A 16,695-nucleotide genomic window follows, 5' to 3' on the forward strand; every position below is an offset into this window, starting at 1 on the left:
CAGTCCATCTGGAGTTGTTTAAACAGTATGAGGTAGGTTTCAGTACATCCGTTTTCTTTTATGTGTTCATGTACAGTTGTCCCAACATTATTTGTTAGAGAGAAATAACAATAATAATTTTCTCATTGAAAAGACAGGGTCAAAATCAATTAACCATAAGTGTGAGCGCTTATTCTGGGCTCTCATTATATTTACTTTAAGCTTCACACCTGCTTTACACCCACCCATATTCTCTACGAATATTGTTGTATTAATTTGGAAACGGGAGTCTATTTCCTGGCTTGATAGCTCAGATGATTTCTCTTAGACTACCAGCTCCTGCGAGTTCAGACAGTAGCCACAGAATCTAATTTGCCTGGAAGTTGACACCGCCATGGCTAATGAATTGCCCCCTTCACACTATGCCTTTCACAGTAATGGGGATTAAACCTCAAGGCCACACCGTGCTAGGCAAGTGCTTTGCCACTGGGCTGCACCTCCATCCGTGTATGGGGTCCCTCTCTGCCAGCTGTCCTCCATCCCAAGGCCATAGTAAAATTTCAGCCTGAAGGCATTAGGCCTTGTGTCAAGATGGGGTGATGTGCCAAGTGGCTCATTTCTATGGGGAGGGTGTGTGTGAGAGAGAGCAATAGAGAGGTGAGTGCCAGACATGGAGTGTAGGAAAATAAAGGACTAGAAAACTTGGGAGAAGGGACTGGGCAAGGTGACACATTAAAATTCTTATCAATCTCATGATTATGTGCCCCTAAGCTAATATAATAGTACTCAGAGTTCAAGGAACAGGACCCTCTGCACCTCCAATCTAATGCCTGTTCTGTAGAAAAGGGGGGATAGGTGTAGTGGTGTACCCCATTAATCCTAACACTCAGGAGGTAGAGACAGGCAAATCTCTGAGTTGAGGTCTGCCTGGTAAGCATAGTGAGCTCCAGGCCAGCCAGGGTCACAGTGAAACCCTATCTAAAACAAAATAAAAACCATCCTCAGAAAGTAGCTGTGAAAGTTAAACAAAGGCATGCGGTTGTATTTGTCTTTGGCCTTGCACAAGAGGCCCAAGCAGCTCAAACCATAAAAGCAGAACAACCAACTACATAAAGAAATGACTCTCAAACTTCGTATGCAACAGAGCCCTTCTGAGAAGCTGATTGACATGGTTTGCCCAGACAGCAGATTCAGGGACCACCAGGCTTGGAAGTTGACGTTTCTAACAAATTTCCGAGGGATGCTTGAGATAGTTAGTACAAGGAATGAGCTCTCAGAACTATTCGTCTGGTCTGCTGACATCTTCAACTTCTACCTTCTACGTGCAAAGTCTTCGAATAAAAGCTCTAGCAATCAGTCCCAGCCCCGGATGCTGTGGGCTACCTGGATCCCACTAACGTAAGAAGGAAAGGGACGTGGTTTACAGTCAAGCCTTGTTGCTTGAAGCATCGGTACAGTCTTCCTGGATCTGGAGAGGCAGAAAGCGAAAGTGCTGCGCATAGGTGCATGGAAAACCCCAGCGGGGTCATCTTCACGTTCACTGTCAACACACGCAGTCCACCGGAGTCGCTGAGCAGAGCTTCTTTCTCACCAAAGTCTTCAACAAAGCATGCTGATCAAATAATGCATGCCCATACAGGAAATGCGTCGCCTGCTGCCTACTGGGGAGGGGACTATAAATAGCTCCTTGGAGAACATTTTTCTATAATTAGCCTTCCACTCCAAGTGAACTATGTGTAACGAATTTCATATCGCTAGGTGTTCTTCCTGGACAAGGTACGTGCAGAATCTGCATTTGTCGGTGCAGAAACTTAACAAACAGCATCGCACCAAATGCCTGCAGATCTGAAAACGGGGCAGACGAGCAAACCACACTGGGAAAGAAACTCCTTTGCCCACGTGTGTGTGTGCATGCGTGTGTGTGTGTGTGTGTGTGTGTGTGTGTGTGTGTGTGTGATCTAAAATATCAGAATCACCTCTTTACAGTTGGGACAAATGGAACATGGGGTGGGAAGAGCTTAGACAAGGTCCGCTTGAGAGTCGGTGCAGCTGTTTCTCAGCCTGCACTTACAGGGTGTTCCTGGTGCTTGTTAGAAAAGCGCGTGTCTCAACAGCTTGTCCGGGCCTCCACCAACGCTGGCCGAGAGCAGAAGCCTCCCTGAGTGGAGATTTCTCCTCCGTCGGTTGTGCTCAAGCTCTGGTTCTTCTGCAAGCCTCTCTGCTAATTACAGGCACTAGCACCACCTCCCATCCTTCTGGCACCTTCTCAGTTCACCCACATTGCTGCCCTCACCACCTGCCTTTCCCCAACCCTCAGCGCCCGGTACACAAACACCTTTCTTCCCATCTATTTTTCACAGGCACTGAACGCCCCTCCCACATTCCACAGGTTCACAGCAATGGCGGTTCACCGTGAGTGGGAGGGATTAAAGGCTTTCTCGGGCCACTCACAGTTTCTATCTTGCCCGTGAGAAAGGATATATCCCTGTACATTCAACCAAGCACCTTCTTTGGACTGACCTATTCTGGAAGCAGGAGAAGGAGGTCTGAGCTGTACCCAGGGACTCTGTAAGGAGAGGAACTTGCATCCATTCCCAGTCTAAGACCTGGAATTGGCTGGAAGGTCACCTGTATTTGCAAACCTACACTCCCTTCGAGCCTATTGCCAAAGTCCAAACAGTGCCTTGGTGAGATGCCAGCATGCCAGTCATGCACATATTGACCCATGAACTTTATTTCCTTCAGAGAATTATCAGAAGGGACGAGGTGTTGCTCTCTCACCAATCCCAAGCCTCCATCCTAGAGCTCTGTTTCAGACCCATGGAGCAGTGCTGCTATAAAAATGGAATAAAGAAGCCAGGAGTGGCTAACGCCTATAATCTCAGCACTTCAGAGGCAGAGATGGGTTGGTCTCTGAGAGTTCCAGGCCAGCCTGGTCTGTGTCGCTGGTTCCAGGCTACCTAAGAAAGCCGCATAATGAGATCCTATCTGAAAGGTCTGGGGGTTAAAAGTGATTGCTGCTCTTGCAGAAGCCCGGAGTTCAGTTCCCATCACACCCGTGAGGTAGCTCACAACTGCCTGTAACTCCAGCGCTAGGTGATCTGATGCCCTCTTCTGCACAGGCCTCTGCACACATATGACCTACACACACAAGGACACATGCACACACAAATAAGAATTTTAAAGCCAACCCAAAGAAAACAAGTGTAATGAAGACATCGATGACCAACGCACCCAAAGGAGAGAGCAGCAGTTGCGTTAGCAGGGTGGTACCTCATCACCCTGCATCAGCCAGCAAGACTCCAGCAGGGCGGTGGTGGCGCACGCCTTTAATCCTAGCACTCGGGAGGCAGAGGCAGGCAGATTTCTGTGAGTTCGAGGCCAGCCTGGTCTACAAGTGCTCATTCCAGGACAGGCTCCAAAACTTCAGCAAAACCCTGTCCCAAAGGAAAAAGAGAAGACTTCATGCAGAAGGAAAGATGACCATCTCTGCACAGCTGTCTGACAGGTGTATGTGGTGGGCTGGGCAGGAGACGCTTAGACACGCACAGTCCTGAGTCCTGCTCATGTGTTTCTCTGTCAGATTTGTCTGCTGAGTGGCTGAGAGCACCTTGAACAGGGCCTCCTGAAGATGAAATGAAGTAGTTTGAACACCTGGCATATGATATTAGATAAATGTCACCTTTTATTACTGCAAACATTATTTACTGAGGTTTCATTTTAAAATACCTTCTTGTCCAGACAACAGATTTTTTTCTTTTGGCACTAAAATGACATGGGCTATTGAGCCATGAAAAGACATGGATGAAACTTACTTAAATGCAGATAACTAGGTATACAAAGTCGGCCCTAAAAGGCTTGCATACTGTATTATAGCAGCTGCACAGAATTCTGGGAGCAATTAAAAAGTCTAGAGCATGGGATGGGGTGGGCAGGGTTTTTTATTTGTGTGTTTGTTCAGTTAGTTGGTTCATTGGTTTTTAAGGACGGTGTTTAATACCACGATACAAGGCATAATACATTTAAAACCACCAGCAGGGAACACTAGTGCACACTGTGACCCTAAAAGATTGCAACACCTCCTATTGGCTCAGCAAGTATAAGAAATGTGGGGCACCAGCAACAGAGAGGGCTCAGCAGTTAAGAGCCACTACTGCCCTTTCAGAAGACCCAAATGTGATTCCCAGCACCCACATCAGGCTGCACACAACTGCCTGTAAGTCCAGCTTTGGGGGTGCCGGCACCCCCTTCTGGCCTCTGAGGGCACTTGCAGTCACAGGTTCAGACTGACACAGAGATACACACATTTATACATAATTTTAAAATAATAAAAATAAAATTTTTTGAAGCAGTAATAAACATGAAGGCCTAGTGGGAAGTGTTGGTATTATGCGTCTACAGTGGGGGAGAATACGCTCTCTTAATTTTTTGTGGATGAACAATGCTCTTACATGTCTGCAATTTTTAATGCTCCTGGACAAGTAAATAAAACCTAGATTCAGACTTCATTATCAGAGTTGTCTCTGATAATAAAGAGACATCCTCCAAGAGCTCAATCATAAGGAAGGATTGCTCTCAAGTGCCCACATTTCTTACAGTGCCAACAACTCTTTTTCAGATATATATGTGCAAGCCTGTGAACCCAGATCGGCACCCCGCGCACCATCTCCTCCAGGGTGTTAGCAGAGACGTTAGGGCTCTGTCACCTCCAGGCTCCTTCAGCTCCATTTTCCAACCTGGTCCTGCCCACCAGCTCACTTCATTCTTCAGATGATCTATCAGGCAAGACCATCCAGTGAGGTCCAAACTATACCAGGCTGGCTGTGCAGGCCGGATTGTCTCCTGCTGACTTGGAGGCCCCCAGGGGACAGCCAGCTGCAACCTGCTCTTCCCTCCGCTATGAAGCTGCTGTGGGAACAGTGTACCTAATTCTCACCTTGATAATTTCAACACAGGGTGGGTAATTTCTATTTTCTTCATCGCTGCTCACAATTCCTGTGGTCGGAGGCCTCCTCATGCTCTTCCATCCAGCTCTCTCTGCAGTGTTCGTCTCAGACTCTTTTCTAGCAGAATATGATTCTATGTAAAAGGCATGGTATGGTACTTGATTTTTCTTTTGGGTGGAAAAAAAATGTTGTTCGGAGGTAACAGTCCAGAACCTTCTAGATATTCAAATCAAAGTGTCGTCCCACCTGTGGCTAACTAGAAATAGGAGCTATCCTTCCGAGTGGAACTTGCTTCTATTGTTTTTCGAAACCTGTGCTGCGGTTACTGAACGTATGTCCCAGTATGAGTTCCAAGTCCTAGGCTAGTGTTGTGTTTACTGTAAGAGCCCACACAGTCTCGCCTATATATAACACTAAAAGCAGACACCGATAGCTGCCCAATACCTATGCTGAAGATTAATTCTACTGATATTTCTAATCAGGACATGCTACAGATTTGATGTCCATGATGGAGAAGATGCAGTTAGACCATAGAAACTTTGAAGTGTTTATCATATTTTGAAAAAATGATAAGGAGGAAAATTTCATCCTCCACATCACACGCTTTCGTCTCTTGAAAAGTACCTACGGTTCCTTGGGGAGTCATTGAAAGAATCAATAAAAGAAGGCTCCTTTCAAGGGTTAATGACCGGGACCGCTTAAGAATTTTGCGTTCCCAGTTTTGGAATGCTGCATTTGATCCGCGTTGCATATTTTAAATAGTGTGTAGGTCGTGAAGACGCAGCTCAAGGTTGTCCCCTTGCCATTGGAAAGTCCTAGCCCGTAGGCCATCTTGCCCAAGAAGCCCATTCCCAGTTCCTCTTTCCAGCTCCTCTGTCACTTGCCCTATTTAGCTCCTGTTTATCTGTCTCAGGCTGCAGAGCCTTCTGTGTACACAAACCCTCTCAATGGTCCCCTCCCCACCCCCGCCCTTCCCTGGGAACCTGGCCTGAGTCATGACAAACTTTCAACAAGAGGCAGTAAAAGGAAGCACACCCTCAAATACGTAGAATGAAGAGCAGGCTCTCTGCATTTGGAGGGAAAAAGCATTCTTCTGTGGACTCTATTCTCCACTCTAGCTCAGGGTCCTACCTGGGAGGGAAGAAGCACTCATGTAACGGGTTGAAGCTCAGAATAAGTATAACAACCACATCTACACCGTCTCCACATGAACAGGAAGAAACCAATCAGTAAGATATCTTGCAACCGATAAAAACAGGACAGAGCAAAAATACTCGTTGTGCTGCAGACTTGATGAGTTATTAGGCTATGCCAAGTTTCTTAAAAGATCTCCCAATGAGTTTTCAAACTGCCAAAGGGCGTTTGGAATCTCTTTCAAAGAAAAAAAGAAAGAAAAAAAAAGGAAGGAAAGTAGCTCTAAATTCTTCATTAAATCCAGCGAGAAGCACACAATTTCATCTTTGCTAGATATTAGTCATAGCCACCCTTTAAGGGCAAAGTTAAAACATACTTGCCTGAAGGAAAAAGTAAAATGAAAGACTCCCCTTTTCTAGTTGGAACATAGCAAGGGGGTCCTCTTCCCTCAGAATCCCGAAGCAAGCCTGAGAATGTCAGCGGCTAGGGGATGCTTGGAGGTCTATGCAGATGCTTATTTTTCAGGAGAATTAAACAAAAATAATACAAATGGGAAATAAAGAGAATGACCTACTTTACTGTGTGTGTTGGGAGGGGGGGCGGACTCTGTGAGTGTTTTGATCTAATTGACGGTGTGAGGTTGCATGCCCAAATAAGGCGCCTTTGGTACTGGTCCTGTTTGCGCTGGAGAGGAGAAATCCAGGCCCTGGAAACCCATGAGCCCCACTCCCCCCCCACACACACACACACGTGAAAGTGAAAAGGGGAGCCAGTGGTGGCGCTTTCCTTGCCTGAGCCACTTGCTGGAATGTGGGATCTAGAAAGACACTTGAAGGACTGCCAAGGCAGGGTGCTGCTCCAAGAAGCCAGCACAGAGGTGTCAGGGAGCAAGTGATCTTTGTGTGCCTAGCGCAGGGGGAGGTGGCTCTTTCTTTGGGCTGGGCTAGCCAGGTGCCGGCGGCGGCCTTCCGTGATCGCCGGGAGTGGAGGGTGGTTATGGGTTTGAGTAAAGCATGCTACCCTTGTACTCCTTCACCGGGTTACCGGGTTAGCAGCCTCCGCCTTTCATCCCATTCGCGCCCTAGAGCCCCTCAGCGTGTCCAACAGCAGCCCCTGGTTCTGGGACACCGTGTCTGCACATCTGTCTCGGCTTGGGGTTTGCAGGAGCTTGGTAAAAAGCCTCCCTGTGTTCTTGCGCGCGCCGCTCGCTCCAGCTTCTCTTTCTCTTGGATTCTTGCCTGTCTCCTCCCACAGGAAAAAAAAAAGGTCACGTATGTTTGGAAAAATATGTAGGTCAGTGGAACATTTCCTGCACTGGTGCAAAAGGAGAGAGGGCAGTGGGGGCGGGGAGGGAGAGGCCCGGCGCTGCTCCGAGGGCGCCTCCTGGCCGCAGCCCCCGACCTGCTGGCCTAGGCTTGTGAGGGGGACACTTAGCGGGTTCTTGCCAACCCTTGACCCATTTTCCGGACCAACTACATTAGCCTTGGAGGAGGCACCGAGCATTCTTCTCTAACAACCGGTGCTGTTTTCCACGAACAGCGTTCACTCTCACGTCCCCGGAACCTCTCTTCTCACCTGGTGTCTCCTCACCCACCCACGTCCCAGTTGACCTGAGTCACAGAAGCACATTGGTCTGTCCTTTCAGGTCTGCGTTGGACAAGGGGGAGTGACAGTTATGTTCTAGCGTACAGGACACCCCATTCCCGTGACAGCAGGCACTGCGATGGTTTCCATTTACCCCGGGGCGCAGGATTCTTTACTACCCCCCTAGTGACAACTTTAGCGGGACCCCAGCTGGCAGCTCCACGATGTCAACAACCTTGCCTCCTCTCTTCCCGGTTCCGCGCCAAACACAACCTCCACCCTTCCACTGAACCCAGACTGGCCGGAGCCCCCACCTCTATCCCCCAAGCTCATCCTTGAAGCCCCCGCAGGACCCACAGCGGCCTTGGGGACGCACTGGTGTCTGTGCCTCCGAGAGACGCCGGGGGTCGCAGGGTCCGTGTCCCTGCGGCACGCGCTGAGTGAGCGGCTCAGACTGGGTCCGGGCCAAGAGAGAGCGGGCAGCCGCGGGAGCCTCAAGGCTTAGGAGGAGGAAGAGGAGGAGGAGGAGGAAGAGCGGGAGGAGGAGGAGAGGGAGGAGAGGGAGGAGGCGGCGGCGGGGCGGGGAGGCGGCGGCGGCGGTCCCCGGCTCTGCGCGCCCAAGAGTTTGCGGCGCGAGCGGCGGGCTTTCCCGCAGGACCCGAGGGACCCGCGCAGCAGTCGCGGAGCTCCGAGACCCCGGCGGCAGCGGCGAGAGCAGCGCCTCCCGCCGCCGCCCGGGAGAAGGTCCCCGAGCCCGCCTGCCGCCCCGGCTCCCAGCGGCGGCGGGAGGCGCGTCGCCCCGGCCCAGTTGGTGCCCGGCCTGGTGGGGCCACCCCGGCCAGCTCGGAGGTAAGAGGCCACTGCGCCTGGGGACGCATGATTTCGGGTAGGAAGACGTGCGCGTAGCTCGCGGCTCTGGTCACCTGCTCGCCAGCGCTGGGGACGCGCGGGGCAGGGAGGGACGCTCGGGCGCGACACCGCGCGAGGCTGCGCAGCGCAGGCACCCGGGGGTGGGGGCGCGGGGAGGTGAGTCCTGCGCACTACGGTTCCTGTCGCCCAGGGCATCGGGTCCCACCGACCACTGCAATCAGACGGCCGGTGGGTTCCCGGAGCTGCTCGCCAAGGGAGAGGACTAGGCACCCCGAACCTCGGGATTCAGGGCCCTCAGAGGGTACTAGAGGGGTACTGCGTCCGGGACAGGAGCTTTGAAGATTGCCAGCTGTCCTTCCAGAGATTCACCTCGTGCATCACTAAGCATAGGAAGCCCGGGACGTCTGGAGAGTGTGACTACCGGGCCGGGGCCCTGGTGTCACCGTGTCCCTGGGTCTGACTCGGCTTAGGGCCGGATTGAAAGCCAGGTCTTTGTGCTTAGACAGCCCGAGGCTTCTGGGACTCCCGGGATTGGGTGCTAGAGCGTTGCTTTACTGGGATGTGTGGCCCCTCCCCATGTGGAGGAGTGGTGCACCGTGACCTTTCTATAAAACCACTTAGGGTGGGAACCAGAGGGCAGGGACAGGTACCGAGAGGCTCAATTCAAAGCCAGCCTCTCCCCTCTGCCCACCTCTCCTTAACTGCTTAAGGTAAGAAAGTTTGTTTTCAGCTCTGTGATTCATAAATAATTAGTAGCCAGTTTTGTTGACGAGGCAAGATGGAAACCTTACGTATACAAGCGCATTTCCACGAATTCTAAAATTTCCTAAGGTTAAATCCGGGAGTCTTAAGCTCATAAAGTTCTAAGTTGCAGCGTTCAACAGGTGTTGCAAGGGTCCTAGATGGGCCAGCTTAGTGTTTCTTCTCTGCCCATTGCCATAGGATCTGCCCCGAGTTCGTGATTAGCTTGCTTCTTTACAGGTGAATATTGAGTAGTTATTAACTGAGTCGGCGGAGACAGCTAGTCTGTCTGTCTCAACCGCTAGAACTCTATTATCCTTAATAGGGTTTTCTTTAATAGGAGGGATTTCCCATTTGGACTTTCCAGGTAGTTAATCCTGAAGCAGTTCCTGGCAGGATGGCTCTCTCAACACCTTTGTGTCTCCCACAATGAAGTCCCCATCCAGCTAACTGGCCAACTAATTAAGGCTTGCATGAAAAACAGAGCTAGCCCTGGAAGGAATCCTTCAGACTCAAGAGCAAATACTGCTCGATCTTCCATCCTGTTACTAAAATTCCCCTGAAGAAAAACGTTGCCAGAAATAACCTTCATTTTTTTAAATAACCCCCAAATAAATATAGTCATGTTTTTTAAAAGAGAGTTTGCGATCTGGGCCACTATTTTACAAAGCAAAATTTTTCGTTACAGACAAATGTGAACCAGTAGAAGTATTGGCATTTCCCAGCAGTCTACTTACAGATTTAGTTAAAAATAAAGTGTGGAGCATAAAAGCATTCAGTAATTATCCTCTGTCTCAGAGAGACATGGAGCGTGGCTTAGAAGATTTGTAAATGTGCTTTTTGCCATTTTCCCTCAGAAATCCATACCTCTATTTATTTGCTGATGTGTCCCGCTGTGCAGATGTAGAAATGGTTTTATTCTCACTCCTCCCCAGAGTGACTTCCTGGGGAGTAGCACAGGCTATACTCTAGAGAAAGTACATTATTAATAAAATGTTCAACACCATCCCCAAGACTTAAGCGTGTCTAGAGAATGAACTGAGACATTCACAATCGGTGTGTTGAAAGGAAAAACCTCTAGTATGATAGATATTCAGATGGTAATAATTGCAATTTTTTAAAGCTTACTTAGTTGTTGGTAACAATTTGGTCCCTGCTTTATATTTCTGGCCGTTTAATAATGGAAACATAAAAACAATGAAAACAGCTTTAAAAATTGCATGATGTGTCATCAATTTAAATCCATCTTTTTGTACTGTCCTTTTAGGTCTTGGTAACCTATAAAAGCAGCTACTTCTCAAGGGCAAGAGTCAATGGTATTGAATTTCCTTGGGTTAAATTAATGCATGGGTCTCTCCGTCTTCATATGTTTTTTTTTTTGCCCCAGAGTTTTGCTTATAAATTTGCTTCTAATTTTGCTTATAAAGAAGCCAAAGTACTAAAGCTTTGTGAATTTTAAAAACAAGCATATGTGTGTTGGCTGTACATACATACAGGTATATATGTGAATGACTGCCTGTGAACTTCCACTGTGATCCAAACACTGGCTGTTTGATGCTGATACCCTGCACACGGCAACATCTTCCCCAGCACAGGTCAAATTGTGAGGGGTTGAAAATAGCCTAGTGACTCAGGATTCTTGGCTGCTTTATGCTAACAGTTTAATTGGCTTCATCATAGCAGGCATCTAATCGAGTTTCACATTTAAGTAGTGAAAATGGTACTTGAAGCCTTATTGGCTTACAGGGATGTTTGATTAGCATATTTCCCCATCCTCAGTTCTATTTGTAGCGAAGACAGGAGGTTGCGGACAGTGACGTTCATATGTCATTTCTTCCTCTCATCTCTATGAGGCCGTGTTCATAATAGATGCTCAATAAATAGGTGTGGGAAACAAGCTGAACTGTCGGTAATCACTATCCAAAGGTTAGAAATTTCTGAGTGTTAATGGGGTACTTAACTATGAGTAATCCTGCGTTAAATCAGAGGGTGATTAATAGCACGTAAGTACACCAGGAAACAATTATTAAACACCAGCATGTAAAAAGGGACATTTTTCATGCACTCTTTAGCTCAGGCCGTGCTGTTTCTCATTTGAATTTTTTTTTTTTAGATTAGGGGCCATGTGCTGTTAGGCCAGGAGTCATTTCTTGGGAAAATTTCCCCTAGAGGCCACTTGAATGACTGCAGGTCAGAATGCCTGGTTCCCTTTGATGATTCACAACAGAAAAGAGAATTTCTCTTTTCTTCTGTGAAATACACAGTGTGTATAAAGAGGTGGAAGGGGGGGGGCCTCAGAACACAGTGAGTCACTAGGGGTGGGGGTTTGTTAAACAAAGATTCTAGTTCAGGAGCTTCGGTGCATCTCACCAGCTTCCGGTGTGACACACTAGCAAGCTCTGAGATACATTTGCTTTCATTAACACATGCTAACTGGACATGTACTAAACAATAGCCCAGATGATACATCACATGGAGATGGGTCATGCCTACACCCTAGGAGCTAAGGGACTAGGGGGAGGCAAGTGCAATGGATTTCTGCCATGCCTCTCCTAGGGTGGTGGACCAGGAGGAGCCTTGACCGGAGTTTTCTGAGAGGGTTTCCTCATCGCTGCCTTTGTGCCTTGGTGTGAATGGAGGAGCATGTTGCGACCTGGCAAGAAATAAAACCCAGTTTGAAGTCAGAGGGACTTGGGCTAGGCTCCCTCACACCCAGGTGCCTAGGGGCAACTTCTTAACATTTATAAGCTTAAATATTCTCATCAGAAAAAGTAGTGGAGTGATGATTGTCTTGCCAGGTTCCTGGGATTGCCAGTAAGGGATGTACAGAGGCCTAGCAAATGGGATTGCTCTTGTTGTCATTGCTGCTCCTGTAAATAGCTCCTCACCCATATCCCTGTCAGTTACCCGAATAAAACTCACTGGCCCTCCCAGTTGGACTTTGGTGGTATCTGTATTCTGCTGTCATGAGCTCCCTATCTAGGGTGAGTAGATGTGTCTGTTACATCTCCCCAGGAAATCTGCCGTGCAAGAGTGAGTAAAATAGTAAAAGATGGAGATCATTTTAAAAGTTTTTTTATTTATAAGAACACATCACGTAGATGTTGGAAAAGACTGAAAATAATGAAGTGAATGAGAATGCATATTTTGGCCAGGGTGTCTTCCCCTTCCAGTGTCTTTCCCAGAGTTTAAAATATTTATAGTTGACTTAAAACTCACACACAGAATTTTGTCCCTTTCACATTGCTGTCCCGTAATGTCTGACAAAAGCAATGGAAGGAAGGAAGGAACCATTTTGGCTCACAGCTTGGGGTACAGTTTATCATGGTAGGAAGGTCAAAGCCACAGGAGGATGAGACAGCTGGTTACCCTGCGTGCCCTTTCCTCAGCTCAGAACCCCAGTCCATGAAATGAGGTTGCCTATATTCTGGGTGCATCTTCCCAAGAAACACCTTCATCCATACACCCAGAGCTGTCTTTCCAAATCCAGTCAACTTGATAATGACAACTGACTGTTACACATACAGGAAAATCTTACAGGAAAAAAAGTCAAACAACAAATATATTTCAGTAAGAAGCAAAGGATCCCTTCACCTCTCCATGGCCTGCTTAGCCACCATTTCCCATGTTTTGACTTGAAAGAAACCTGGCTTTTCAGAGGAGTCTGCTCTCCCCAACCATGGGGCAGGAGGAGAACACTGATGAGCAACCCTGGAGGGCCTGTAGCCTTTTCCCGTGATTGGCTCCAAGTGATTGCCAATAAAATGTGAGGTGAGGCGACTCAGAGGCTTCTAGGAAAGTTTCCCTAGCTCTGGAGAAGAGGTAACAGAATAAGCCACCCTTCTCCCACACAGTCCTGTGCAGAAAAGATGTAGTGTCTATTAGCTAAGAAACCAAGGGCCTCTGGTAGGCGGGGCTGAAAGAATGCAGAGGTGAGAGCAGGGTCTCTTTAGAGGGCTCTACCCAGAAAGTCCACTCTGAGACATTTCCGAGCTCTTAAAACCTTTGCTACAATGTGTAACCGGCCCAGTTAGGTTTTCCTTGAGTTGTAGCTAAGGTCACTTAGGTGCCTCTACTCCCTCATCCTTTACAAGGGGGAGGAATTTAACCATGGGGCTTGCTCTGCTACTCATTCTGATTGATGCACTTACACACGTAGGCAAATATTTTAGAATAAAGCTCATTCTATATATATTACTGCCGATCTTGAAAAGTAACTGTGTGGCACAAAGCTTTGCTTTGTTAAAAAAAAAAAAAAAGAAAGTCATCATCACTCATATTCCCTTTAAGGACCATATAGTATCATTTGATGTGGCTAAAACCTGGTTTCTTCAGCCCATGTCTATGACCACCATTGACTACATTCCTCTCACTTTTCAATTTTATCTACCTCCTTAATATATTCATCTGTAATTCATACTTTTGTAGGTCATGCATTTCTAGGAAAGGCTTCCCAAGTAAAAGGTCTATCTCTTTGGAATATTGGTAGACACTGTTCAGTTGATGGCTAAAGAGTGGTACCCATGCTGCCCATCCATGGGGCTTGACTGTCTCGCCATTGTGTCTTCACTCCACTGTGTATTACCCAACTTTCACATCTCTTCTGTGCATTTTCACACGTAGGGCACTTATTTCCACCTGTGATTGTTTGGATGCACTAGGGTAAGCTAGAAGATGGAGAGCGTGGAATGCAATCATTGGGCAATGTTTCCCGTGTGTGTAATGGTGCAAAAGGAAACCTTAGAAACCGAGACTGTGTATGAAAATTGAATACAAGTGATTAACCTTGTTGTAATCTTGGGATATTCTTAGAGAATGGTGTTAGATGATCTTTAGTGATCTGTTTCCAAGAAAACTCTAATGAGAGAGACTTTCAGGTTCTGGTCTCAATATGTAGCTCTGGCTGGCCTCGAACATCACAGAGATCCCCCTAGCATCTGCCTTCAGAGTGCTGGGATCATAGCGTGTGCCACTGGACCCAGCACTGGCCCCATGCACTTCTGAGAGGCTTTATTGCTGGGCCCCGTGTGTTACCATTTGATGTACTCTGATTTGAGCTTTCTGAAGGTTCAGTTATCACTTGCAGATATGTTGTGTCGCTCATAAGACACAGCTAGAGAGAAAGATGCTGGATCTTTTGACTTTTTCACAAAGAAGACAGGGAAGAAAATGGAATGAATGAAACTTAAGAAATACTAATCGCCCTTCAGAAAAAGGTGGTTGGCAGGGTAGTACTCTTGTTCCAGCAGTGGCCATGCATGGTCCTCTGATAGACAAGAGAATGGGAGCAAACAAACAGAGAAACTCTCCAGGAGGAACTAGCCACACAAATAGATACGACTTCCTAATGAGAGCTCTCAGTAGACTTTCTGGGTGTGCCAACAGGTACCTGACATATCTTTTTGGTCTTTATTGTGTGGATTCCAAATAAGTTGAGAAGAATCAAATAGTCACCAAACCATCTTCAGTAATGACAGAAGACAGAGGAGACTTGGAGATGACCAAGAAGTAAGGGCATCTCCATTTCCCGTCGGTTTTCTTTTCCTATTTTTTTTATGGGACTCACTGCCTATAACCCCATCGGTTTTATTAATATTTACATTTTTTGGCACACAAATGCAAATGATTTTTTCTTCTTTAATTCTGACTGGTTAATTTTATTAAAGCCCAGTGTCTCGTCACTGGCGCTGTGTGTAGGGCTGAGGAGCTTCTGGGTGATACTACAAGTCTTTCACATCAATAGAATTTAGTGTCACATAGAGAAACCTTGATCCAGTGTTGTGCTAGCCAGTTTTCCGACACCGTGATAAAATCCTGAGACAAGCTAATTACAGGGAGGAGATATTTATTTTTGGCTTATTTTTCAGAGGTTACGGTCTTGGGTCACCTGGCTCCATCGCTTTCTGCTTCATAACATAGCAGATCATGAGAAAAGGGCTCTGTTCACCTCATCATGGCCAGGAAATAAAAAGAGACAGGCTGGGCACACCCTCGGCAAGCTAATTTCCTTCCTCCAGACCCATCTCTTGAAGGTTCCACCAGGTCTCAGTAGTGCCACAGGTGATACCCAAGCTCCCAGCAAGAGCCCCCTGAAGCACGTTAAAGATCCAGGCTGCTGTGCATGCATTCAGCTCTGGAACTTCTTGGTTTCCGTTTCCCGTCATTTTGCAAGGGTGAGTGATGTTTGGAAATAGGTGTCGTTAAAGCCAGGCTTATCTCAGGTGAACAGTTCAGAGCAGCCTCCTGTTGACAGCACCTGGGACAGGATGAGCTCACCCGAAGGCAGAGAAAGCCAGGCCCACTGCAGTAGTGACCAAACCAGTCGTGGCATCTGCCACATCCACGCGTTTATCTCTTTCTCTGTCCTAGTTACTTTCTTAATTGCTGTGATAAGATAGTGTGAGCAAGGACATTTAGAAAGCATTTGTCTTGAGCTAACGATTGCAGAAGGCTGGAGTCCACGATAGCAAAGCAAAAGTGTGGCGGCTGGAATAGCTGGGAGCTCACAGCTTGATTGACACTCAAGAGGCAAAGGGAGCACACTGGGAACGGAGACTTTTGAACCCTCAGAGCCCTCCCCCAATGACAGCACCTCCTCCAACAAGGTGACACCCCTAATTCTTCCCAAACAGTTCCACCAGTGGGGGGAACAAGTATTCAAACACATGACCCTGTGGGGGCCATTCTCGTTCAAACCCTCACAGTCTTGGGAAGGCACAGCCTGCCATTCATCGGCCCTGCTAAAGATGCTGGTTTCCCTAGAGACTAAGATCTAAGAAAAAAAGAGAAACCCTGCTGCACCCAAGTTTGGGGTTGTGTTTGTTGTGGGGCGGAGAATGCGGCAGGAGCACTAGAGAGTCCAGAGGAGAAACTCACTCAGGGTAAATGACTGTGGCCACTGTAGAACGGCCGTCAGAGCCTTCATGCCAGGGACCGAGCATGTCATCCCATGCAAACGTCGGGTTTGCTTTGCCAGCAGTCTCTAGGTGGGTGACTCAGGGCAAACTGAACTTCGTTCAAGACGAGGGAAATTCTTACTTGTGAGCTGCTTCTGGGGCTTTCCATACTCCACCTTCCTCAAATCTCAGCCTCAAATCTCAGAGAGTGGTGAGCTGGCCTTGAGCCGCCTGGTCTGGATAGCACAGATGTTCTGTGCTCTACTTTCTCTCCTGATTTGCACAAGTCTCCCCCAGGCACCAGGTTCACGAGTGGGCACAAAACAGTTGCTTTCAGTCTCCTTTCTGAAGATGATGTGTAAGGTGTGGGAGTGTCTCGATATTGGGGTTTAGAGTTTAAGGTGGCCTAGATGTAAATAGTCCCCTCTCCGTCACTACAGAGTCTCCCTTTATGAAACTTAGGCTGGCCTCAGACTCACTGTATAGCCCAGGCTTTCGAATGTCAAGTGACAGGTGTGTTCCACCACACTTAACAGCCATAGCAT

General features: G+C 47.7%; 1 protein-coding gene across 3 annotated transcripts in view; it reads left to right on the plus strand.

Annotated features, from left to right (window-relative positions):
• Nucleotides 1–8,255: 8,255 nt before the first annotated feature.
• Nucleotides 8,256–16,695, plus strand: part of Npas2 (neuronal PAS domain protein 2) — a 186,450-nt gene continuing 178,010 nt past the window's right edge. The window contains exon 1 of one of the 3 annotated variants that reach the window (XM_087898097.1): nt 8,256–8,492. The gene's annotated coding sequence lies outside the window, so the exon portion shown is untranslated. Of the gene's footprint in view, nt 8,493–9,007; nt 9,224–16,695 lie in introns of those variants that run through there. The other 2 variants (XM_087898098.1, XM_087898099.1) reach the window with 2 other exon arrangements.

The sequence above is a fragment of the Myodes glareolus genome, chromosome 18 (assembly GCF_982192425.1).
Source record: "Myodes glareolus chromosome 18, mMyoGla1.1, whole genome shotgun sequence".
Lineage (NCBI taxonomy): Eukaryota > Metazoa > Chordata > Mammalia > Rodentia > Cricetidae > Myodes > Myodes glareolus.